A 27,314-nucleotide genomic window follows, 5' to 3' on the forward strand; every position below is an offset into this window, starting at 1 on the left:
TACCCCTCAAGATATGGATAACTACAAAACTGTCGTTCTGGCAACAGTGACCACCTGCACAAAATCCATCAAATCGCAACTCTTAGCCATTGGATCTCCTCCCAAATTAAATATATTCTAGAACACTCACAGATCATCACATCTAACGGCTAGGATTCAAAACCAAGGTCGGTAGCTCACTGATCAGAGATGACATTTTTTGACGGATTTTTCAGAAAATCCAACCTCCAATTCACGACGATTCTGGAGCTCTCAATGTCGGTTTAAGCTTCCCATCTAAATTTTGAGGTTAGGGAATCGTTTGGAGCAAGAATCGAGCAAGGTGGAGCTCCCAATCGTAGGCAATAAGTGTTTAGATTTTGGGTCTCCTACTCTCGGATTTTTTCTAAATTTGAGAGCAATTCCCCACCATTTCCTTTCAAACGTACTCCTATAATTTCTAATCAAGATTACCCACAAGTTCTATGAAGAAATAAAGTGTTGAAAGTGCCTAGAAACCATTTCCCCAATCCAATCCGCCATTATAGAGCTTCAAGGAAAACTCAAACTTCCGATCTAAGGATACACAAGAATTCATCGAGCAACGACGATCCCAATAAGTTTTTGCACCTTCAAGGAATGTTTCCATAGAAGACCACGAAGAGAAATAACCTCAGGAACGTGCCCAATTGAAGAAAATCCATTTTGAGCTCCAATCGGGGGTAAGTTTCAAATTCCTATCTACGGTCCCTTTTCCTCCAAATTAAGAATTCCTCTAGCTTCAAAGGAAGAAGTTGAGTAACTTTGCTGAAGGAATCGAGAGCTGAAACATCGTAGAAAAGGCTTCCAAGAGATCGATTTTCTAGCGTTTCGGCCAACTTGGAAACCGATGACGATTCTCAAAAATTGGGGACACACACTCAACTTCATTCCTCCAGACCAATTCATGTTGCTTGAGGAAAGAATAAGAAAGAGGTTTCATGAAGAAATCGAGACTTGAAAACTCTTAGAATCGGATACCCAATAAGAAATCCTCTGTTTTTGCTTTGCCGAGAAATCATATTTTGGACGAACTTTGGAAGCGAATATCTTAGGCTACAATCCACGAGAATGTATGAAATCAATTCCTAGCTCTTCCTTGTAACACCATCTTTAAGTTTCATGAAGAAATCGAGGGGAGAAACAACATGATCATTGCTGTAGATGGCGAGTTTTAGGGGCGCTATATGTTGCGCATGTCTTCTTCCTGTCTAAAGGAAGAAGACGATGACATGGCCGGTTTAGTTGAATCGGCCATGTCCTCGATCTTTTTCAATTTTAACCCACTTTTGGACCTGTTCTCATAAAACTCTTTATGGTTCCAGAAACTAGACACAATAAGGAGTCTATGTAAGGAAATTTGAGGTAATTCAGATACCGAAAGCTCAAGAACGGAGGTCCCAAACGTCGACGATGAGGTAAGTAGCCACCTTGGAATTTTTGTTAAGAAATACTTGTAGGAATCACTTGGATTTCCATATGAACCCTAAAAAAAGTATGAATTAAGGATATATAAAAGAAAAACTTAAAGAACCGGAGTTAAGGCCCTAAATTGATTAAATTGCTCTAGAATTAGGTAACACTAAAATAACCCACTAAATGAACTCCGCTGACTATGAAACTTTAATGCTTAGCATATTATAGATTGTTGAGGCTATATATGAAATTTTGTGGTCATTGGATAAGGATAAGTAGGTAAACCAAGAAATGGTGAAAAATGACCATAATGCCCCTAAGGATATCTACCTATGGTTGATGACCTAGATGACCTCCAAATACTATGAAACTCTGAAGTTGATCTTATTTATGACTCTTGATGATGTGGTGAAGTTTGAAAACCATTGGAACTCGTTAAGTAGCAAAACCAAGAATTAGGGGTAAAATGACCAAAATGCCCCTAGGACTACTTATGATAATTCGAGGTCTATACATGCTTGATTTGATAATTCTTATAAGGTCTATTCTTAAGGATATGAAGATATGTTTGAGACTTCAAGTTGATTGGAGCATGTTTGGAACCTAAACCAAGTCAAGACCCAAGAAACACAACAAGAATCAAGACTCTTCTAGAACCCTCTAAAGAACTCCTAGGAATCTAGGACCTTCTAGAACGACTCACGCTGAGAAGGGTTCATATGGTTACAAATGAAAGTTACAACTTACACCTCAAGAAATTATGGACCTTAAAAACTTACAAGATTTAGAACCAAGAACAACACCACACAAGCTTTACAACTACCTATGTAAGAAGAATGCTAGGTACCACTCAAGGATGAGGGACCTAAGGTCCCAAACTAAGAAACTCAAGAATGCTAGGTAATACTCTAATCATGTACAAAGTGACCCATGACCTTCCACCAAGCGGTGCTTTCTAAGGCCTAAGAATTCCTCTTCAAATGATAAATACAAATATAAAAAAAAAATACAAAAGACTCCAAATACAAACGGACTGATGCTCCAAAACGACACCCCTCTGTGATAGTGCAGCTCTTGAACACTTCCCCATCTCAACTTGTACCTGAAAAAAAAGGGGAAAATGGGGTGAGTATAAAAATATACTCAGTAAGCAATCTACTTGTAGGCTCTTTCTGCATCCTTATCTTAGCAGGTATCCATGGTCTTATCTCAGGGTTCTAGTGAGTGCAAACTAAGCTGCAACTCTCTTTTCTGTATCTTAAGAGGCTTGCCCATCTTATGCAATGGAATGATTAGTGTCTTGAGGTGAGGCGCGACCTCACAAGTAAATCTAAGGGGATCATATGGTTGAATCTGAATAAGTAACTCTTTCTGAACATCATCCATGGAGGTTAGCTGACAACCCTCCCACAAGACCATACATCCACTAAAATTGAGGGTTGTGATCCCCTGTGAGCTGGTCAGCTATTATTCATCCTACGTGGTTCCATGTTCCCCCACTCAGGGATAGGTTTCTACGAACCAAGAGTCCTATTTAGAAGACCCCTTAGTTATCACCACTAGGTTAGGGCACCTCTCACACTTCCCTGTCCGGATCTGCCTAGCTCGACGATCTCAGTACCGGAGTTCTGTCTCGACGGTACGGTATTGGAGCAGAGAGGGAAGTGGAGGTTCTAGTGACACTATTCACACTACTCAACTCTATCAGGCTATCTATAGTTACCGTGGTGTCCTACTAGTCTTTCTAGGGCGGACTCTTGGTGGCTTAGACTTGGATTCATTCATCTCTAAGATTCACGTGCAAGGTCTTACAAACTTGTCGTTGTTTGGAATTTTGGGTTCTGGATCTACTGTTAATCATTTCGCAGGTCTATATGCACGGTATTCTAAAGGTATCCCAATCTAGGGTTCTGTCTAGCCTACATAGTCTCAAGCGCCCTATTCTAAGCTAGTAGTTCCTCCCTATTCAGCAAGAAAGATAACACAAGGAATCATGCACTAGAGTTAACATGCAATAGTTCATGCAATATTAACAAACATGTTCAACGGAAGATAACGTCCGTCTTTACTCGGAGCGCAGATTTCACAAGTTTTCCCTTCCTCCTGATGCATACCTACAATGTCATTCTCAGTCTAAACAAATCTCATAGTCATGCATATCTAGATTCCATTGATTTCTTTAATTAATTCATTTCTATGATTTCCATGCTAATATGCTAGGTTGGCTAGCTAAGTTTATAGGTATGATAGCATGCATGCTTATTCCAAGCGGTTCCTACAAGTACTGCTCGTAGGAATCGAAATGGCTACTTACTTGTTTGATGTGTGTCTTCCCAAGCATGAGTTTCTTGACGGAGAGGGTTCCAAAAATTATAGAATTTCCTTAGCATGTCCTATTTCACATAATAATAGGGTCAGTAGCGACATCGGGTCGAAGACAAGCAAATGGGGGTCGAATGGAAGGAAAAATGATGACTCACGCGCCTACACGCGCGACTAACACGTTACTACGCGTGGTTTCCACGTGTGCGTTCCCACGTGTACAATCCTGCGCAGTCGTGAGTCTTGAGGGTCGGGTCGGACCAGTCGCATCGGGGCGAGTTTTCAAATACGTATCAAGTCGCGTGACGCGGGTCGTTGGTTCAGACACGGGTTGACCTGAATCCGCGCATTGCTGTGTGTCTGCTAGCGTGTGAGACACGTCTCTGCAGTTGGTAGTCGCCATGTGTCGCTCGTCGATTCCGCCGCGCTCCTCCATATGCCAGCCGACGCGTGGTGATGTTTCTTCTCTCTCCTTCGTGTGCTTCAATTTCTAAATTGTTAGGTGTTTCGCGTTTTCGATCTATTTTCTTTGAATTTTTTTATCTTCCAATCTGTAATCCAAATCAACACGAACATTGTAGATCTCATATTCTACTCCCTCAATATGATTTTTCTTATTTTTTTTATAATCATTGGTCATAATATTCAAGTTCGAATTTGGAGAAAAACATGAGTTCTTACTAAAAATCGTGTTTTCTTGAAACTCTGAGTCGAACCCGAATCTTGGCCGCCTTCTCTCCGAAAATTGCGAAGATCACACTTCTGAGGGTAAAAGTCCAAGAATCAACACAAAAACGCCGCTAACACACGAAAATCTCAATAAACATCTCGATCTAGACATTTGTGGACTAACCTTAAGTTCTTGGACATTTTTTACAAAATAGAAAGGTGCAATTCGTGAGAGCACCTTGCCTCGGACTACTGAAGGTCTAGGTTGAGGATTCTTAGACCTCCAACGTCGATTTTCGGTCAGATCTTCTCCTGTAACCTCAAAACCCTAATCTCTTTTCTTTCTTCTTTATCCTCTCTCCTTTCTTTCTCTTTCTTCTTATGACCCAACCAATCAGACTCCTCAAGTAATAGTAGGGCAGAATGACTATTTTTTTTTTTTAACTCAGGCGCTACACCAACCACCTACAGTCTTGGTCCAGACGCCTACACCCTTGGTCCAGACACCCAGCACATTTGGCCCAACAAACTCACGACCAGCATGCCTACAGTAGCTAACTCGACAACCTGCACACGCGTCACCTTCTCCCAGCGACACATATTGTGCATGTAAACGCCGACTCTTTCAGCTTATGCAGCTCAGTCGGCTTAACTCGACTTTGGCTCGACGGCTCTGATAGCTCAAAACAAAGCTTCTCGGCTCATTAGAAGGAAACTTTCACTATTTTCACCTTTTCAACCATCATGAAGCTGATTTCGATCTTACTGAAGGCGACTAAGGTCATTAGGATGCTAAATTTCTCAATTCAAGTTATCTTAGATTATGAAATTAGAGTTATTAAGATAATTGATCAAATGTTCTATAGGAAATATCTCAACGATGCTCAGAAATAAAATTCGAAAGACGTGTTCAAGTAATTATTTTAGGGAGAATGTCGGCCGAGGCCAACCAAGTACATGGCCTTACTATCATTTCGGTTATAAATTATATCATGTTTGATGACACGTGCCCTGTGGCTTTGCACGTGTCATATGCTTGTTATATGTGAAAGGTTATAAAATAATATATTTACGATATGATATGTGAATGATATGATATATGCTATGATATAGTACGCTTGAAGGCATGTTCTTGATATGATATGTGAATGATATGATATATGTTATTATGTAATATAATTGATAATACAATACAAATTGTGACATGCTTTATGATATGATATGTTGGAAGACATGATATGTTGGAAGACAAATTGTGACGAGGGCGTGGGTTCAAATCCAACTTTTGACATCCATATGTTGTTAGGCAAAACGGGTGCCAAAGTGGATAACATCTATCACAACTATGTGATGATGATGGGGGCCTAGTGCTTTTTAACATTGTCAAAACATGATTTGGTGGTTACTTCTCGTAGGATTGTAGTAAGTTGTGCTTCAATCCCATCACTAAAAGGAGGGGTTGAACCTCCCAACCTTGTGGTTAACAGCCACACGCTCTAACCAACCAACTGAGCTATTCCAGCCAATCATTTTATTGCAATCCATGACCTCTATTAGTTGATATTGTCTACTTTGGTCTACTTTGGTTCGTTACGTCTCGTTATCATCCTCACAGTTTGACACCACATCTATTAGGGAGAGGTTTTCAAACCCTTATCGATGTGGGATCTCACTATCGACCCCTTCTGAGGGCTCCTTCCTCTCATAAACAGCTAGTAGATATTATTTATTTTAATCCGTTAGTTTCGTATTCAGCCTCACAGTTTTAAAACACGTCTACTAGGGAGACGTTTACACACCCATATACGGAATGCTAAATCCCCTCTCAAACCAATCCTGGAATGCACAATAAGTAGTCAGGATGGCCGAGTGGTCTAAGGCGCCAGACTCAAGTTTTGGTCCTCATAAGAGGACGTGGGTTCAAATCCCACTTCTGACATCCAAATGTTGTTAGGAAAAATGGGTGCCAAAGAGGTTAATATCTATCACAACTATATGTGATGATGATTGGCTGGGGTCTTTTACCATCCAATTGTTGCTAGGCAAAACGGGTGCCAAAGTGGATAATATCTTTGAACTTAGTAGAAACAGAATTGTAGTAAGGTATGCTTCAATCCCATCCCTAGAAGGGGAAGGGTTGAACCTCTGACCTTGTGGTTAACAGCCACACGCTCTAACCAACTGAGCTACTCCAGCCACCTCTGACCTTGTGGTTAACAGCCACACGCTCTAACCAACTGAGCTACTCCAGCCAATCATTTTATCGCAATCCATGACCTCTATTAGTTGATATTGTCTACTTTGGTTCGTTACGTCTCGTTATCATCCTCACGGTTTGAAACCACATCTATTAGGGAGAGGTTTTCAGACCCTTATAAGAAATGTTTCTTCACCATCTAATCGATGTGGGATCTCACTATCGACCCCTTCTGAGGGCTAAGTGTCCTCACTGGCACATCGTCTAGTGACTAGCTCTGTTAGCATTTGTAAAAGTCCAAGCCCAGTGCTTGCAGACATTGTCCATTTTTGTCATTGGGTATTGCCATCAGCCTCACACTTTTAAAAACGTGCCTATTAGGGTGAGGTTTTCGCACCCGTATTAGGATTGTTTCCTTCCTCTCTCCAACAGCGAGTAGATATTATCTATTTTGATCCGTTGGTATCGTCTTCAGCCTCACAGTTTTAAAACGCGTCTACTAGCGAGACATTTGCACACCCATATACGGAATGCTAAATCCCCTCTCAAACCAATCCTGGAATGCACAATAAGTAGTCAGGATGGCCGAGTGGTCTAAGGCGCCAGACTCAAGTTCTGGTCCTCGTAAGAGGGCGTGGGTTCAAATCCCACTTCTGACATCCAAATGTGATTGGGCAAAACGTGTGCCAAAGTGGATAATATCCATCACAACTATTTGATGATGATGGGCTTTGGTCAAAAGAATCATTCTTTATCAACTTTTCAAAGTTACGAAATGGAACTTCGTAACATATCATGGTGGATATCAATTGAAGTCACCAGTATTTTTTAGAAGCGTCAAAACATGATTTGGTTAGTTCTCGTATACAAGACCATCACAAACCGAAGTTGATTGAAAATTTGTACTAGGGAGAAGACGCACTAAACAGGATTGTAGTAAGGTATTGTTCAATCCCATCGCTAGAAGGAGGGGTTGAACCTCCGACCTTGTGGTTAACAGCCACACGCTCTAACCAACTGAGCTATTCCAGCCAATCATTTTATCGCAATCCATGACCTCTATTAGTTGATATTGTCTACTTTGGTTCGTTACGTCTCGTTATCATCCTCACGGTTTGAAACCACATCTATTAGGGAGAGGTTTTCAGACCCTTATAAGAAATGTTTCTTCACCATCTAATCGATGTGGGATCTCACTATCGACCCCTTCTGAGGGCCAAGTGTCCTCACTGGCACATCGTCTAGTGACTAGCTCTGTTAGCATTTGTAAAAGTCCAAGCCCAGTGCTTGCAGACATTGTCCATTTTTGTCATTGGGTATTGCCATCAGCCTCACACTTTTAAAAACGTGCCTATTAGGGTGAGGTTTTCGCACCCGTATTAGGATTGTTTCCTTCCTCTCTCCAACAGCGAGTAGATATTATCTATTTTGATCCGTTGGTATCGTCTTCAGCCTCACAGTTTTAAAACGCGTCTACTAGCGAGACATTTGCACACCCATATACGGAATGCTAAATCCCCTCTCAAACCAATCCTGGAATGCACAATAAGTAGTCAGGATGGCCGAGTGGTCTAAGGCGCCAGACTCAAGTTTTGGTCCTCGTAAGAGGGCGTGGGTTCAAATCCCACTTCTGACATCCAAATGTGATTGGGCAAAACGTGTGCCAAAGTGGATAATATCCATCACTCATTATCATGATATAATGATCATTGAACTTAGTAGATTTCAACTTTTCAAAGTTACGAAATGGAACTTCGTAACATATCATGGTGGATATCAATTGAAGTCACCAGTATTTTTTAGAAGCGTCAAAAGATGATTTGGTTAGTTCTCGTACACAAGACCATCACAAACCGAAGTTGATTGAAAATTTGTACTAGGGAGAAGACGCACTAAAAACAGGATTGTAGTAAGGTATGGTTCAAAACATGATTTTATTAGTTCTCGTACACAAGACCATCACAAACCGAAGTTGATTGAAAATCTAGAAGGAGGGGTTAAACCTCCAACCTTGTGGTTAACAGCCACACGCTCTAACCAACTGAGTTATTCCAGCCAATCATTTTCTCGCAATCCATGACCTCTATTAGTTGATATTGTCTACTTTGGTTCGTTACGTCTCGTTATCATCCTCACGGTTTGAAGCCATATCTATTAGGGAGAGGTTTTCAGACCCTTATAAGAAATGTTTCTTCACCATCTAATCGATGTGGGATCTCACTATCGACCCCTTCTGAGGGCCAAGTGTCCTCACTGGCACATCGTCTAGTGACTAGCTCTGTTAGCATTTGTAAAAGTCCAAGCCCAGTGCTTGCAGACATTGTCCATTTTTGTCATTGGGTATTGCCATCACCCTCACACTTTTAAAAACGTGCCTATTAGGGTGAGGTTTTCGCACCCGTATTAGGATTGTTTCCTTCCTCTCTCCAACAGCGAGTAGATATTATCTATTTTGATCCGTTGGTATCGTCTTCAGCCTCACAGTTTTAAAACGCGTCTACTAGCGAGACATTTGCACNTTGGAACGCACAATAAGCAATCAGGATGGCTGAGTGGTCTAAGGCGCCAGACTTAAGTTCTGGTCCTCGTAAGAGGGCGTGGGTTCAAATCCCACTTTTGACATCCAAATGTGTGTTAGGCAACACGGGTGCCAAAGTGGATATTAGCTATCACAACTATGTGATGATGATGGGCTTGGGTCCTTATTAGTTATCGTCAAATGATAATTGAACTTAGTAGATTTCAATGTTAAGAGGGTATATCAATTGAACTCATCAGTGTTTTTTAAAAGTATCGAAAGATGATTTGGTGGTGGTTAGTTGGATTGTAAGGTATGCTTCGTTCCCATCGCTATAGAAGAAGGGGTTGAACCTCCGACCTTGTGGTTAACAGCCACACGCTCTAACCAACTGAGCTATTCCAGCCAATCATATTATTGCCATCCAAAACCTCTATTAGGTGAGATTGTCTACTTTCGTTCGTTATGTCTCGTTATCTCCCTCACGGTTTGGAACCACATCTATTAGGGAGAGGTTTTCAGACCCTTATAATAAATGTTTCTTCACCATCTAATCGATGTGGGATCTCACTGTCAACCCCTTCGAAGGGCCAAGTATCCTCACTGGCACATCGCTTACTGACTAGCTCTGATATCATTTGTAAATGTCCAAGCCTAGTGCTAGCAGACATTGTCCATTTTTGCCATTCGGTATTTCCATCAGCCTCACACTTTTAAAAATGTGTCAATTAAGTGGAGGTTTTCGCACCCTTATTAGGATTGTTTCATTCCTCTCTCCAACAGCTAGTAGATATAACTATTTTAATCCGTTAGTATCGTCTTCAGCCTCACAGTTTTAAAACGTGTCTACTAGGGAGACGTTTACACACCCATATACAGAATACTAAATCACCTCTCAAACCAATCCTAGAACGCACGATAAGCAGTCAGGATGGCCGAGTGTGGTCTAAGGCGCCAGACTCAAGTTCTGGTCCTCGTAAGACGGCGTGGGTTCAAATCCCACTTCTGTCATCCAAATGTTGGTTAGGCAAAACCGGTGCCAAAGTGGATAATATCTATCACAACAATGTGATGATGATGGGCTTGGGTCGAAAGAATCATTCGTTATCATCAAATGATAATTGAACTTAGTAGATTTCAACTTTTCAATGTTAAGAAGTGGAACTTCGTACCATGGTGGATATCAATTTTACTCAATAGTTTTTTTTAAAAGTGTCAAAACATTATTTGGTTAGTACTCGTACACAAGACCATCACAAACCAAACAGAAGTTTATTGAAAGTTTGTACTAGGGATAAGAAGCACTAAAAAAATACAGGCTTGTAAGGTATGCTTCGTTCCCATCACTAGAAGGAGGGGTTGAGCCTCCAACCTTGTTGTTAATAGCCACACGCTCTAACAAACTGAGCTATTCCAGCCAATCATTTTATTGCCATCCAAGACCTCTATTAGTTGACATTGTCTACTTTCGTTCGTTACGTCTCGTTATCTCCCTCACGGTTTGAAACCACATCTATTAGGGAGAGGTTTTCAGACCCTTATAATAAATGTTTCTTCACCATCTAATCGATGTAGGATCTCACTATCAACCCCTTCGGAGGGCCAAGTGTCCTCACTGGCACATCGCCTATTGACTAGCTCTGATATCATTTGTATAAGTCCAAGCCCAGTGCTAGCAGACATTGTCCATTTTGTCATTGGGTATTGCCATCAGCCTCACACTTTTAAAAACGTGCCTATTAGGGAGAGGTTTTCGCACCCTTATTAGGATTGTTTCCTTCCTCTCTCCAACAGCTAGTAGATATTATCTATTTTAATCCGTTAGTATTGTCTTCAGCCTCACAGTTTTAAAACGCGTCAATTAGGGAGACGTTTACACACCCATATACGGAATGCTAAATCCTCTCTCAAACCAATCTTGGAACGCACGATAAGCAGTCAGGATGGCCGAGTGGTCTAAGGCCGAGACTCAAGTCCTGGTCCTCGTAAGAGGGCCTGGGTTCAAATCCCACTTCTGACATCCAAAAGGTTTTTAGGCAAAACCAGTGTCAAAGTGGTTGATTTATCATCAAATGAGAATTTAACAGTGTCAAAGTGGTTGATTTATCATCAAATGAGAATTTAACAAGAAATGGAACTTCGTACCATACCATGGTGGATATCAATTTAACTCACTAGTGTTTATTAAAAGTGACAAAACATGAACCAAACCGAAGTTGATTGAAAATTTGTACTAGGGAGAAGAACTAAAAATCAGGATTGTAAGGTATGCTTCGTCCCCATCGCTAGAAGGAGGGGTTCATTGAACCTCCAACCTTGTGGTTAACAGCCACACGCTCTAACCAACTGAGCTATTCCAGCTGACATTGTCTACTTTCGTTCGTTACGTCTCGTTATCTCCCTCACGGTTTGAAACCACATCTAGTAGGGAGAGGTTTTCAGACCATTATAAGAAATGTTTCTTCACCCTCTAATCAATGTGGGATCTCATTATCGACCCATTCTGAGGGCCAAGTGTCCTCACTGGCACATCGCCTAGTGACTAGCTCTGATATTTTTTGTAAAAGTCCAAGCTGAGTGCTAGCAGACATTGTCCATTTTTGTCATTGGCCATTTTTGTCATTGGGTATTGCCATCAGCCTCACACTTTTAAAAACGTGCCTATTAGGGAGAGGTTTTCGCACCCTTATTAGGATTGTTTCCTTCCTCTCTCCAACAGCTAGTAGATATTATCTATTTTAATCCGTTAGTATCGTCTTCAGCCTCACAGTTTTAAAACGCGTCTACTAGGTTGACGTTTACACACCCATATACAAAATGCTAAATCCCCTCTCAAAACAATCCTGGAACGCACAATAAGCAATCAAGATGGCCGAGTGGTCTCAGGCGCCAGACTCAAGTTTTGGTCCTCGTAAGAGGGCGTGGGTTCAAATCCTTCTGACATCCAAATGTTGTTGTTAGGCAAAACGGGTGCCAAAGTGGATAATATCTATCACAACTATGTGATGATGATGGGCTTTGGTCGCCAAATGTTGTTGTTAGGCAAAACGGGTGCCAAAGTGGATAATATCTATCACAACTATGTGATGATGATGGGCTTTGGTCGAAAGAATCATTCGATTTGAACTTAGTAGATTTCAACTTTTCAAAGTTAAGAAATCAAAATATGATTTGGTTGAAGTTGAAGTTGAAGTTGAAGTTGAAGTTGAAGTTGAAGTTGAAGTTGAAGTTGAAGTTGAAGTTGAAGTTGAAGTTGAAGTTGAAGTTGAAGTTGAAGTTGAAGTTGAAGTTGAAGTTGAAGTTGAAGTTGAAGTTGAAGTTGAAGTTGAAGTTGAAGTTGAAGTTGAAGTTGAAGTTGAAGTTGAAGTTGAAGTTGAAGTTGAAGTTGAAGTTGAAGTTGAAGTTGAAGTTGAAGTTGAAGTTGAAGTTGAAGTTGAAGTTGAAGTTGAAGTTGAAGTTGAAGTTGAAGTTGAAGTTGAAGTTGAAGTTGAAGTTGAAGTTGAAGTTGAAGTTGAAGTTGAAGTTGAAGTTGAAGTTGAAGTTGAAGTTGAAGTTGAAGTTGAAGTTGAAGTTGAAGTTGAAGTTGAAGTTGAAGTTGAAGTTGAAGTTGAAGTTGAAGTTGAAGTTGAAGTTGAAGTTGAAGTTGAAGTTGAAGTTGAAGTTGAAGTTGAAGTTGAAGTTGAAGTTGAAGTTGAAGTTGAACAAAATATGATAAAAGGAGGGCTTGAACCTCCGACCTTGCAGAAGTACTAGACTTAAGTTTTGGTCCTTGTAAGAGGGCTTGGGTTCAAATCCCACTTTTGAAAACTCATATTATTGTGAGTCAAAAAGTGAGTTGAAAAGCTATTGGTCATGGATTGATGATGTGAGGGAGAGGCCTCGAAGAAGGTATCTTAATTTTTCGTGGCTTGACGCGAGGGAGAGGCCGTGGAAGAAGTTATCATAATTTACCACAAAAAGTTTCCTTATGATGATAGAATTGATCCTAACATGGGGAGCATCAAATTTAAACTTCCCAAGTTTTATGGCAAAACCGATCCCAAGTTCAAGTGTCATAATTTTAGTGATGAAAAGAGGTACTGAGTTACTGTTTTGAATTGCCCAATTTAAACAATATGCTCAAATTTGGTGGGATAAATTGATGTCAAGTAGGAGAAGAAATCTTGAAGCACCAATTGATTCATTGTACGAGTTCAAAAATTTCGTGCATAAGCATCTTGATATCGAGGAGTTGTTGCACATTGCAATTAAGGTCGAGAGGCAAATCCAACGAAGGTCTCAACGGTATTCTTCTAAAACCTTTTTCAATTCTACTTCTACATGGAAAAAGGATAGTAAGAACATTGATTATAAGCATAAAAATCAAGACATTAATGAGAAGCCTAAAGCTAAATTTGAAAAAGGCGAGAGATCTAGAGCAGGGAAAGAAAAAGTAGAAAAGTCTAATGTTCGAAACAGGGATTTAAAGTGTTGGAGATTTCAAGGGGTAGGACACTATAGTAGAGATTGCCCAAATGCAAGAATTATGACCATCAAGGAGGGAGAAATTGTTACAGAAGACGAGGCACATGACGACATAAATGAGGAAAAGGATGAGAGTGAGGAGTTTAATGAAGAGGACCCTACACATATATCTTTGGTTACTCGATGAGCTCTAAACACCCACATTAAGGAGGACGGCCTAGACCAACGAGAGAACTTATTTCAAACTCGGTGTCTTGTTCAATCTGTACCTTGTAGTGTTGTCATTGATAGCGGTAGTTGCACCAATGTTGTGAGTTCCATTCTGGTCAAAAGACTTAATTTAAAGACACAACCACATCCAAGATTCTACAAGCTTCAATTGTTAAGTGATCATGGGGAAGTACGGGTAACGCAACAAGCTCTTGTTTCTTTTACTATTGGAAAATATGTTGATGATGGTTTATGTGATATTATATCCATGCATATTGGAGATATACTACTGAGGAGACCTTGACAATTTGATTGTCGGGTAATGTATGATGGGTCTGCAAATCGATACTCTTTTACTCACAATGGTAAAAAAACTACTTTTGTTCCATTGTCTCTAAAATATGTATTTATTGTTCATTGCAAACTTGAAAAGAAAAGGCAAGAGGCTCATGCAAAAGCAGAGATTAAAAAAGAATCATGTGAAAAAAAGAGCTTGAGTGAAAAGCAAGAGAGTAGTGCTCAGCTTAGAGAAAAAAAAAAAGAGAGAAAAGTCAAATCTATAAGCTTGTATGTTAGATCAAGTGAGGCTAGGAATGTTTTGCTCTCTAACCGAACTATTCTTGTACTTATGTGCAAGGGGTCTTGTTACTAACACGCTTAATCCTTCTTTGCCTAGTGATTTTATTGTGCTTTAGCAAGAGTTTGAAGATTTATTTTTCGAGGAGATGCCTAGTAGTTTACACCCATTTAGAGGGATTGAACACAAGATTGACTTCAGCCATTCCAAACCGACCAGCATATACGACTAATCCAAAGGAGGCCGAAGAGATACAAAGGAAAGTAAGTGAACTCCTTGCAAAAGGGTATGTACATGAAAGTTTGAATCTTTGTTGTGTTCTAGTTATTCTTGTACCTAAGAAAGATAATTCCTTGCGTATGTGTGTTGATTGTAGGACTATAAACAAGATAACTATAAAGTATAGACATCCAATTCCTAGATTAGATGATATGCTTGATGAGTTGCATGGATGTCGTGTTTTTACTAAGATTGATTTAAAATCGGGTTATCATCAAATTCACATGCATATTGGGGATGAGTGGAAAACAACTTTTAAAACCAAGTATGGTCTTTATGAATGGTTGGGTATGCCTTCTGGATTAACTAATGCACCAGTACATTCATGAGACTAATGAACCATGTCTTACGAGAATACTTAGGTAAGTTTGTAGTTGTTTATTTTGATGACATCCTTGTTTACTCTAAATATTTAGATGATCATATTACCCATGTACGCAATGTTTTGACTACTTTAGGAAATGAATGTTTGTATGTAAATTTAAAGAAATGTAGCTTTTGCATGGAAAAAGTTAACTTTCTTGGGTTTGTAGTTTCATGTAATGGTGCTGAGGTTGATGAGGAAAAAGTGAAGGCTATAAAAGATTGGCCTACACCACAAAGTATAAGTGAGGTAAGAAGTTTTCATGGTCTTGCAAATTTCTACCGTAGGTTCGTTAAGAATTTTAGTACAATTGCTTCACCCTTGAATGAACTTGTTAAGTAAAATGTATCCTTTATATGGGAAAAAGATAAAAAAAAACTTGCTTTTAACACTTGAAATTGAATGTGATGCTAGTGGAGTCGGGATAGTTGCTGTATTAATGCAAAATCAAAGACCTTTAATGTTCTTTAGTGAGAAGTTGACTGGTGCATCTTTGAGGTATCCAACTTATGACAAAGAGTTTTATGTTTTGGTTCGTGCATTGCAAACATGGCAACATTATCTTTGGCCTAAGGAGTTCGTTATTCATACGAATCATGAAAGTTTAAAGCATTTGAGAGCACAAAACAAATTCAGTAGACGACATGCTAAGTAGTTAGAATTTATTAAAACATTCCCTTATGTCATCAAATATAAACAAGGTAAGGAAAACATTGTTGCAGATGCTTTATCACGAAGGTATGTCCTCCTCAATACTTTGAATGCTAAGTTGTTGGGTTTTGAACACATAAAGGAGTTGTTTCAACATGACATGTTCTTTGCTCCTTTTGTTGAATCTTGTGAAAAATGACTCATTGTGGATAATTACTTTTTTTAGATGGATTTTTGTTTCGAAAAGGCAAACTTTCATACCATCTTGTTCCATACGTGAGCTACTTGTGAGGGAAGCTCATGTAGGTGGTTTAATGGGACACCATGGAGTTTCTAAATCTTATGATATGCTCTCTGAACATTTTTTTTGGCCTAAAATGATACATGATGTTAATAAAGTTTGTGCTCGTTGCATAGCATGTACGCAAGCTAATTCTAGGCTTCAACCACATGGTTTATACTACGCATTACATGTTCCTAATGGTCTTTGGATTGATATATTAATTAATTTTATTTTAGGTTTACCTAGGATTAGGAAAGGATATGATACCATATTTGTTGTGGTTGATCGATTTAGTAAAATGGCTCATTTTATTCCTTGTCACAAAACTGATGATGCAAAACATATTGCTGACTTGTTCTTTAGGGAAGTTGTACGATCGCATGGCATTCCTAAAAGCATTGTTAGTGATCGTGATGTAAAATTTTTAAGCCATTTTTGGCGTGTTTTATGGGGTAAGTTAGGAACTAAGCTAGTATATTCAACTACTTGTCATTCTCAAACGGATAGACAAACTGAAGTTGTTAACAGAACGATGACTACTATGCTTAGGGCTATTATTGATAAGAATCTTAAAACTTGGAGGATTGTTTATCATGTATAAAATTTGCACATAATAGGGTTGTCCATTGCACTACTAAATGCATACCTTTTTAAATTGTTTATGGGTTTAATCCTTTAACCCCCATTGACTTGTTNTTTTTAGATGGATTTTTGTTTCGAAAAGGCAAACTTTCATACCATCTTGTTCCATACGTGAGCTACTTGTGAGGGAAGCTCATGTAGGTGGTTTAATGGGACACCATGGAGTTTCTAAATCTTATGATATGCTCTCTGAACATTTTTTTTGGCCTAAAATGATACATGATGTTAATAAAGTTTGTGCTCGTTGCATAGCATGTACGCAAGCTAATTCTAGGCTTCAACCACATGGTTTATACTACGCATTACATGTTCCTAATGGTCTTTGGATTGATATATTAATTAATTTTATTTTAGGTTTACCTAGGATTAGGAAAGGATATGATACCATATTTGTTGTGGTTGATCGATTTAGTAAAATGGCTCATTTTATTCCTTGTCACAAAACTGATGATGCAAAACATATTGCTGACTTGTTCTTTAGGGAAGTTGTACGATCGCATGGCATTCCTAAAAGCATTGTTAGTGATCGTGATGTAAAATTTTTAAGCCATTTTTGGCGTGTTTTATGGGGTAAGTTAGGAACTAAGCTAGTATATTCAACTACTTGTCATTCTCAAACGGATAGACAAACTGAAGTTGTTAACAGAACGATGACTACTATGCTTAGGGCTATTATTGATAAGAATCTTAAAACTTGGAGGATTGTTTATCATGTATAAAATTTGCACATAATAGGGTTGTCCATTGCACTACTAAATGCATACCTTTTTAAATTGTTTATGGGTTTAATCCTTTAACCCCCATTGACTTGTTACCTATGCCGTCAAAAGAGTTTGTGAATTTCAATGCAAATATCAATGTTGAGTTTGTTCATAAACTGCACAAGCAAGTAAAAAAACAAATTGAGAAGCAAAATTTCAAGGTTGCCACCTGAATTAATAAAGGACGCAAAATTGTCATCTTCAAGCTAGGAGATTGGGTTTGGGTGCATTTTCGANCGCAAGCTAATTCTAGGCTTCAACCACATGGTTTATACTACGCATTACATGTTCCTAATGGTCTTTGGATTGATATATTAATTAATTTTATTTTAGGTTTACCTAGGATTAGGAAAGGATATGATACCATATTTGTTGTGGTTGATCGATTTAGTAAAATGGCTCATTTTATTCCTTGTCACAAAACTGATGATGCAAAACATATTGCTGACTTGTTCTTTAGGGAAGTTGTACGATCGCATGGCATTCCTAAAAGCATTGTTAGTGATCGTGATGTAAAATTTTTAAGCCATTTTTGGCGTGTTTTATGGGGTAAGTTAGGAACTAAGCTAGTATATTCAACTACTTGTCATTCTCAAACGGATAGACAAACTGAAGTTGTTAACAGAACGATGACTACTATGCTTAGGGCTATTATTGATAAGAATCTTAAAACTTGGAGGATTGTTTATCATGTATAAAATTTGCACATAATAGGGTTGTCCATTGCACTACTAAATGCATACCTTTTTAAATTGTTTATGGGTTTAATCCTTTAACCCCCATTGACTTGTTACCTATGCCGTCAAAAGAGTTTGTGAATTTCAATGCAAATATCAATGTTGAGTTTGTTCATAAACTGCACAAGCAAGTAAAAAAACAAATTGAGAAGCAAAATTTCAAGGTTGCCACCTGAATTAATAAAGGACGCAAAATTGTCATCTTCAAGCTAGGAGATTGGGTTTGGGTGCATTTTCGAAGAGAAAGATTTCCTACTCAAAGAAAATCTAAGCTTTTACCACGAGGAGATGGACCTTTTCAACTTCTTGAGCGTATCAACGACAATGCTTATAAAATTGATTTACCAGGTAAGTATTGTGTTAGTGCAACTTTTAATGTAGTTGATTTGAGTCCTTTTGATGTAGGTGATGGTTGGGATTCGAGGACGAATCCTTCTCAAAAGGGGGAGAATGATATGAACCACAACCAAGAAATTTTCATACCTTAAGGTCCAATTACAAGGACGAGAGTCAAGAAGCTACAACAAACCTTGTACACTTATATTCAAGCTATGGTGGACTCATCAAAGGAAATTCTAAAAGACGTTGGAGACCTCTCTTATATGTTGTGCAAAGTTGAGCTTCAAGAAAGGGATGCATTAGATGCATTTTAAGTTGCATTTCATGAACTCATGAATTTATGGAACTAGTTCATGGATGACTAATAAGCACATTTGATTCATTGCCTTATTTAATTATAATTTATATATTTGTTTGTCATGTTTAAGCTAGTTTTTAATATAGGAGTTAAAGGTTATATTGTAACCGACTGTTAAGTAGGAATTTTAATATGGAGGTTATGGGTATTTTTCATTTTAATAGCCAATTTAATTGGGGAGTTATGTGTCACATAGTTAATTGACAAAGGTTCTGTAAAGCCTTCTTTTCTTTGATTTTCTTTAAGGAGAGACATCACATGTTGGAATTAAAAAAATAATAGAATTTCTATTTGATTAGAGACATTACAATTTGGAATTAAAAAAAGAATAGAATTTCTATTTTTTAGCTTTGATGAGAGATAAGATTTTTTTTGCAAATTTTTGTATTTTTGTATTTAGAACTTGCATGCTAGAGTCATTCAAGTGGTATTGATCAAACCTCTTGTAGAGTGATTCGAATCACGAGTTTAGAAACGAGTTTTCTTTACTCTTGACAATCAGAGGTCTAGACTTGAGAGCCCCAAATATTGAATTAGCCTTGAGAAGCTGGTCTTGAGCATCCTAGAAACGTGAGTTGAGATCTAAACCACCTAGATGCCTTAAGAACCTAGTAAACCTTGACGAAAAGGATTACAAAGAAAGCCTAACAGGCTTAATAGTAATGTGAACGATGTCATGAAAACCTCTAAGACTACTCGAGTATTTCTTTTGCGTGCAGAAACGGGTTAAAGGGGACCTCGTAATTCTGTAAACAAGTAGTGAGTAGGAATTTAAGACTACACGAAAGGTTAACTCTTTTATTGTGTGTAGAAATAGGTCAAGACTAATGTTTCGATCCCGTAAACCGGTCTTGGGAATAGACTTGGGATTAGACGGGTAGTTGTTAAGATGTGTGTTTCTAATGTAGGGATGAGTCAAAGGTTAAGCTCGCGACACCGCAAGCAAGTTCTAAAACGGGACTTAGAACTACATAGGTAGTTCACTCATAATGGTTGTCTCAAGAGTATGGTGCAACGTAATTTAATATTTACCGTACTTTTATTTGTTTTTTTATTTGCTTTTTCTTTCATCTTTTCGTCACATTCGAATTTTCAAGGCCTCAAAATTTGTGTTGTGAAAACATAACACTAATCAATTCAAATAGGGAATAATCTAAAGTTCTAAATAGAATATAATTCAATTAGTTTTAAACAATAAGACATTTATTACCAGGCTTTAAGACAAAAACAAAGACAAAAACAAAGTTGAAAGGATCAATTTGAGCCGAAAAGTCGTCTTGGTCAATCTTGACAAAGTTGCTAAAGTGAGGCACACCTTCCCACGACAATATTAAATGCACCAAATTAAGTTTATTAAATACACTCAAGTTTCAACTGAGGGTTGAGTTTTTCAATTTATCCTTTTCAAATTAAACTTCCAAGATTTTATTAAGAATTTTAGAGGCTGAACTTCAAGATAGTGAAGAAGAAGAGAGTATCCAAAAAAATCTCAAAAACTCCAAAAAGATATAAATAATAATAATAATAGATGAGAAAAGTGATCAAATTCAACTTTGAAGGATATTTTAGTCATTATGTGCCTAGCTCATTATGGAACCTAAACTAAATAAAATAATAGAGTTAATTGGCAAAAATTAAAAGAAACAAAGAAATTGAAAGAAAAATAAAGGACATGGGAGAAAAGGAAACCGAGGATAGAAAGAGAAGTAACTATTAGATACATTCTTATTCAACCTCGAGGAGTCTGATTCTAGCTAGGTTTTCTTTACCAAATCTTCACAGAACCTTGTGGAGAAGCACTCTGGATTCTTGAATCGTCTAAGACAATCAAGAATCGTGGAAGAACATGTGGTAGGTTTTCTAACTTTTTAGTTGCGATATTTTAAAAGATCTATGAGATTATTTGGGTGTTTCGGTCTGAGTTTTTTGATATGTTGATCTTTAAGTGATGCTATGCAAGTTTTATGAAGAAACTTTGAAAAGATTCAAGCTGAAAGTTGGAGTATCAGTGGAGCCTCATGTTACGGTAAGAACATGTAACCGTCCAATTTTAGTTGTGAATATATTTGTATGTGATTGATTTAAAATTATAAGAAAAATGTCTTTTTATAGAAGGAGTAAAACTCTACGATTTTGGTGAAGGAACCAAGCCGATCTGAGTTTTTATGAGAAGTTATGACTGTAACAATTCGATTTTGAGAAAAAAAAAATAGCATTGAATCTCACCGAAAATCATGCGATTTTGGGCTAGGCATTTATTTTATATTCAAAACTAATCCCCAAACCCTTTAAATTTCTCTATGCTTAAACCTCCCAACTGTCATTTGATCGTTTTGTCTTTCTGTACTTATCAACCGAGATCGAGAAAGAAAACAAAGAGGGTTTTGAGAAGAAAATCGTGGGTTTCTATTTCGCAAAGATCTTTGTGTTCAATGTGGGTTAAAAACATAAGGGTACCTTCAGAAGGGAGGCATGGAAGAATGTCATCGGAATCATTAGTATTCTTGCCGAAAAAAAGAGAAGGGAATCGCAAGGATTTTCAATATGTTTTCCGGTGAAGAAGATGGGTTGAGGGCCAGTTATTTGGATTCAGATTCATGTTTCAAACCCACGACTCCAACCTCGGCTCACAAGTACCAAGCCCAATCTGCAGTCCAGTCCAATCTTCTTTAATGTCACGCAACCCATACACGCGAACCATAACCTGAGTTTGTGACTCGACAGCCGTGTTGTCCTCGGCGCATGCATGCGTGTAATCTCGACTGGACTTCAACACGTCATCGACATGATTTCGTTGTTTTGCGAGGCTCAACTGCATCGCGTACATGAAGATCATGCATCCTCACCTTGCCAAGCTCGATCCCAGGGGGCTGAAGGTCGTCTTCATCGGCTACGAACCCAGGAGATGGACATACAAGCTCTATGATCCTGCGGGTGAACGAGCTCACGTGTCGCGCGATGTTGTCTTCGACGAGAACACCTTCTGGTAGTGGAACGACGTGATCGAGGTATACCAGAACCCAGAACAATTCACAATGGAGTACTTCATCACCGAGCCATGAGAAGGAGGAGCACAGCACAGGGCACTCTGAACGCCGCCAACAGCTGCACTGTGCACGCCTACACCAACACCGGCCGCAACTCCTGATGCACCCCCTGAACTAGTGGAGTTCGCAGCACTGCATACTGTGGATTCCTGCTAGATGCCGATCACGATGATGGTTTAGCGGCGCGCGAGCTCAAAGAAGAGGTGTCAAATTGCATGCCATCAGCGCGGATGAACCGAACTCTTTCCCTGAAGTAGGGAAGAATCCGTGCTGGCTGAAGGCAATGCAGGAAGAGATGACATCCATCACTGACAACAAGATGTGGAGTCTGGAGAATATGTCGTCAGGACATCGAGCCATAGGGCTCAAATGGGTGTTCAAGCTGAAGTGTAACGAAGAGCGAGAAGTTGTGAAGCACAAGACCCGTCTGGTGGCGAAGGGCTACGTCCAGAAGCAAGGGGTGGACTTCGAAGAGGTGTTCACACCAGTAGCAAGGTTGGAATCCATNTGACGACAGAGCCGTCGCCGAATTTCACCGTCCCGCGAATCCCCGAGCCAAGCTCGAAGAACGCAGACTTGGCCCCAATCACATGGTTTGTTGCCCCCGTGTCGAGGACCCATTGCCGGTGCTCTTGCTGCTCACCTCTTTCACTAATTTGAGCGAACACTCGCTCCTCCTTCAGTTGAATTGGCTCCCNACCAGTAGCAAGGTTGGAATCCATCGACCTGTTGCTGGCGATCGTGGGACATCACTCCTGGGAGGTCCACCACATGGATGTGAAATCCGCTTTTCTCAACGGAGAGCTGAAGTAGATCGTCTACGTCCCATAACCACTTGGCTTCATCGATAACGACAACCTCAGCAAGGTACTGCATCTGCACAAGGCACTCTACGGGCTTTGGCAAGCACCATGACCCTGAAACAAGAAGCTCGATAGTACCTTGTTGTCGCTAAAGTTCAAGCGTTGTGCCTCAGAGCATAGGATATAGACGCGCGAGCATGGCGAGCAGTGGCTNGGTGACCTCTTTTCCCACTACGAGCACTGGATTGGCCCGTCATCAGTCGGCTCCTCCTTCTNTTCAAGCGTTGTGCCTCAGAGCATAGGATATAGACGCGCGAGCATGGCGAGCAGTGGCTGATGATGGGAGTGTGTTGTTTTTTGATAATCGGCCAGCGAAATCCTTTCTTTTCGGTAAGAGGAAATCGTCGACAAGAGATTGTTGGACGAAAAATAAAATGCTTAAAATAAAAAAGAGAGAGAATGGCTGAAATTTTGACTGCGCTTAAAATCAGGTTATTAAATCTTCTAAACAGATTTCCTATTTAAATATAACCTATCGGCTGGAGAGTGGCCAACTAAATTTGTGCTACTCCCTACAAAATTGCCGTCTAAAACTTTGGTAATCTATTCGACGTGTTTGTCAAATGGTCAAACGGAGGTATTCTGAAANTGCTGCTCTACGTTACGCAGTCTTTTGGTCACCTCTTCCACCGTTAGGTCGTAAACGTCAAGCAATGTCTCGATTAAAACCGCGACTTGCTCAACTATCTCGCTGATGCTGCCACCGAGTGTGGTGATGCTGTTGGCGAGNAAAAAACTCAGGTTTTATCTAACATTCTCCTCCTAAAACCTGGGGTATATCTACCTTATTTTGTTTGAACTCCGATTTGAGCCCTANAGATTCGCCGTCCTTAATGCGGATCTCTGAGAGCTCCTTTTGCAGCTGATCGATGTTGAATTCCCACACTCGCTGTACACCGACCCGACGGGATTTGATTCCCTCCCAGGCGGATTGCACGGTTCGCTTGGTGGGGGCACAGATCGTAATATGGCGGCGANACCTCTTCTTCGAGTTGGCGCGCCACGAGTCCACGTGGTTCACCTCTTCCTAATAGGTATTCCATCCTCCGGTACCTGGCCGCCTCTTCTTCGAGTTGGTGCNATTGCACGGTTCGCTTGGTGGGGGCACAGATCGTAATATGGCGGCGAACGTTCGCCAGCGGATCCTCCCACAAGCAAAGAAGTAATTTTATTTCGGAATTCTCAAGTGTGAAAAGGATAGGATAGGTGTCGTGGCATTCATTCCTGTAGGTTGACGCGCATCAACAAGGTCCACTCGTTATAGTTGGGTGTCGTGGCATTCATTCNCTAAGTAGCCCGCGCTAGATGGAAATGTGGCAGCCGACCTTATCGAGTTAACCCAAGCTCACAATATTAGCCTTGAGTCTCGGGATGAAGTGGACACCGGTCAGCTTGTGATGATTGCCTCCCTTGCCGACGAACAGGANCAATATCGAATACTGAACGACGGCGGTCATTGTCTCCCTTATCACTCGCTCACCGACAACTCGACGCCCGTCATCACGGCATCGGCCTCTTGGTGGTGGTGATGGAGATGCCGGCACTTGGCGGCAGCGTGGAGCAGTGAGCGAGCCCGCTCGAGATGGACCCCACGATGTGTTTATTTTCGCGCTTTGCATTTTCTTCTACTCAAACCTGAGACCTATGTGTTGTTAGGTCAACACTCTAACCACTTGAGCTATTCAACTTGATTGTTGATAGGTTGGCTCCTCCGCAATGATATACACCGATGGCTTCAACTTGGCTCTGATACCCCTTGTTGTTTTTCGATAATCGGCCAGGGAAATCCTTTCTTTTCGGTGAGAGGAAATCGTCGACAGGAGGTTGTTGGAAGAAAAATAAAATGTGTTAACAAAGAGAGAGAATGGCTGAAATTTTGACTGCGCTTAAAATCAGGTTATTAAATCTTCTAAACAGATTTCCTATTTAAATATAACCTATCCTAAAATGGACGGAGAGTGGTCAACTAAATTTGTGCCACTCCCTACAAAATTGCCATCTAAAACTTTGGTGATCCATTCGACGTGTTTGTCAAATGGTCAAACGGAGGTATTATGAAATCGTATGAATAAGGAAAAACTCACAGACTCAGGTTTTATCTAACAGAGTGTACGTCGACTATCTCATAATCACTGGAGGCGACATGGAAGTTCTAGGAAGATTCAAGAGAGAGATGTTAAAGACCTTCAAGATGAGCGACCTTGGTGCTCAGCTACTACCTCGACATCGAAGTGTAGCAGAGTACTACCGACATCACCATTTGTCAAGGTGCGTACGCGAAGAAGCTACTGGACACAACTGGGCTAGCAGATAGTAACCCTAGAAGGACGTCAATGGAGGCCTGACTCCTACTAAGGAAGGCCGGCACTATGCCGGCGGTCGACACCACCAATTACGCAGCATTGTCGAGAGTCTGTGCGCTATCTGGTAAACACACGCCCTGACTTCACCTATTTTATTGGATACGTGAGTAGGTTTATGGAAGCACTAAGGGAGGAGGATCTTGGGGCTATCAAGCGCATCTTGCGCTATGTGGCCAGAACAAGAGCCTGGGGTGCGAGATATTGTGCAGGCCGATGACGTTGATGATTGTAAGAGAACCAGTGGGATGATTTACTTCCTCTCAGGCAGCGATTTGCTGGCAATCAAATAAACAGAAGGTAGTTGCTCTGTCTTCTTGCGAAGAAGAGTACATCGCCGCTTCGACGGCGGCGACATAGGGGGTCTGGCTTGCGCGGCTAGTGGAGGAGCTGATCGAAAGAGAAGGCGATCCACCAATACTGTACGTGGACAACAAGGTTACGATTTTCTTGATCAAAAACCCAATTTTGCACGACTGGAAAAAGCACATAGAGATCAGATTCCACTACATCCGGGAGTTTGCAGATCGAAGACTTATCAAGATTGACTTCATCCGAACAGAGGAACAGCTTGGAGACATCCTGACCAAGTCTCTAGCGCGGGAGAAATTTGAGGAACAACACTCAAAGATAGGAGTTCAAACAATAAGGTAGACCACAGGTTTTATGAGGAGATTGTTAAATAAAGCCTGTGCGAAGAACTTGCCCCTGTCCAGTGGAATGGCGAAAAATCAGTTGGCCGCTTTGACCATTTTTAGAGGGTAGAGTGACGTAAATTCAGTTGGCCACTTTTGCCATTTTTAGTCTAGGTTTGTTATTTAAATATTGCAATCAAATGAAGAATAAATGTACCGGTTTTAGCAACAACAAAATCCAAGGTTTTCGTTCTCTTGCGCTTTTTGTTATTTTCTTCTTGTTCTCACCGGCGGCGAGCTGCTCAGTCAAAAGATAGCAGATGTCACCAATGATGACATGTGTAGATTTGATGGTGTTGCTTTAGGGGCACTTTCTCGGTTTGTTGCGTCTCCCTCTTCTAAGAGAGAAATGAACTCTGTAACTGTCTGCTTGTTATCGCTAACGCTGCACCAATCCCACTTCTTCTCTTCTTCGAATACGACATCTCTACTTCCATGAATTTTCTCATTTTGCGGACCATATAACCTATGTGTCTTGGTTCCATTCTCTATGCCAAAGTACACCATCTTTTGGCTTATGTTATCAAGCTTTTTTATATATGGCTTTGTAGTCTTAACATATGTTATACAACCAAAGAATCTTAGGTACTCGAAGTGAGGTGTCTTGTCGAACCATGCTTCTAGGGGATGCAAGTGTGTAGTGCCTTTGTCGGTAAATGATTTAGAAGATAAACCACATGTCGTATTGCCTCTCCCCAGAAAATCGCCAGGACTTGCAGGCTCTTAAGTAAGCTTCTTGCAATGTTCATTATAGTGCGATTTCTTCGTTCGACCACATCGTTTTGTTGTAGAGTGTACAGAGCAGTGAGTTGACATTTGAGACCTTCCTCGCAAAAATTTGAGAAGTTCTGGGATAAGAACTCGCCATCTCGGTTTGTGCGCAAGGTTTTCAACTTGAGATCATACCCCTTTTCAACGAATCTTTTGAATTTCTTTAACATAGATTCTCCTTTTTCTCTGAGCATGTACATCCACATCCAACGACTATAATCATCGACAAGTACAAGAAAATACTTATTACCCCCAATGATGATGGGGTGATTTAACCACACAAATTTGCATGAACCAGTTGCAGTGGTCACTCAGTACGGAAACTTGTTTGAGTTGGGATAAACGGTCTTACTTCTTTGGAGACTAGGCAACGTGCACATAGCTTGTTCGGATGTATGATTTTGGGTAGCCCCATAACCATCTTCTTCTCTCCCATAGTCATAGCCAAGCTGGGTCTGCAAGTTTCATCAGTAGAGAGGTGGGTTGGCTGGTCTCCAATAGTATCCTGTAGAAGCGGTTATGCGATCGTATTACCTTCATCAACAAGGTTCCATTTCTGTCGAACATCTTGAGGGACGAGCTAGCTAACTCCACTCTGCTTCCTCCTTCCGTCCTCTGACCAAGATTGATAATTNTTAGCTAACTCCACTCTTCAACCGCCAAGGTTCCATTGTCTTCAACCGCCACACATTGAAATATTTAGTAGGGCCCACTTCGATTTTTTTTTTTTTTTTTTTTTTTTTTTTTTTTTTTTTTTTTTTTTTTTTTTTTTT

The 27,314-nt window shown here is 40.1% G+C and overlaps 7 non-coding genes and 1 pseudogene across 7 annotated transcripts; 6 read left to right on the forward strand and 2 right to left on the reverse strand.

Moving 5' to 3' along the window:
• Window positions 1-6,280: 6,280 nt before the first annotated feature.
• TRNAL-CAA lies at window positions 6,281-6,364 on the forward strand. Its single transcript has one exon. It is a non-coding gene; the product is annotated as a tRNA-Leu (tRNA).
• Window positions 6,365-7,197: 833 nt separating this feature from the next.
• Window positions 7,198-7,281, forward strand: TRNAL-CAA. The gene has a single exon. It is a non-coding gene; the product is annotated as a tRNA-Leu (tRNA).
• A 299-nt stretch (window positions 7,282-7,580) lies between these two features.
• TRNAN-GUU lies at window positions 7,581-7,654 on the reverse strand. The gene has a single exon. It is a non-coding gene; the product is annotated as a tRNA-Asn (tRNA).
• A 520-nt stretch (window positions 7,655-8,174) lies between these two features.
• On the forward strand, window positions 8,175-8,258 carry TRNAL-CAA. The gene has a single exon. It is a non-coding gene; the product is annotated as a tRNA-Leu (tRNA).
• Window positions 8,259-9,160: 902 nt separating this feature from the next.
• TRNAL-UAA lies at window positions 9,161-9,244 on the forward strand. The gene has a single exon. It is a non-coding gene; the product is annotated as a tRNA-Leu (tRNA).
• A 228-nt stretch (window positions 9,245-9,472) lies between these two features.
• Window positions 9,473-9,546, reverse strand: TRNAN-GUU. The gene has a single exon. It is a non-coding gene; the product is annotated as a tRNA-Asn (tRNA).
• Window positions 9,547-10,065: 519 nt separating this feature from the next.
• On the forward strand, window positions 10,066-10,151 carry TRNAL-CAA. The gene has a single exon. It is a non-coding gene; the product is annotated as a tRNA-Leu (tRNA).
• A 14,707-nt stretch (window positions 10,152-24,858) lies between these two features.
• The window catches only part of LOC111777758, a 4,478-nt pseudogene continuing 2,022 nt past the window's right edge, over window positions 24,859-27,314 (forward strand).

This window comes from Cucurbita pepo, chromosome LG16, assembly GCF_002806865.2.
Source record: "Cucurbita pepo subsp. pepo cultivar mu-cu-16 chromosome LG16, ASM280686v2, whole genome shotgun sequence".
NCBI classification, from domain to species: domain Eukaryota; kingdom Viridiplantae; phylum Streptophyta; class Magnoliopsida; order Cucurbitales; family Cucurbitaceae; genus Cucurbita; species Cucurbita pepo.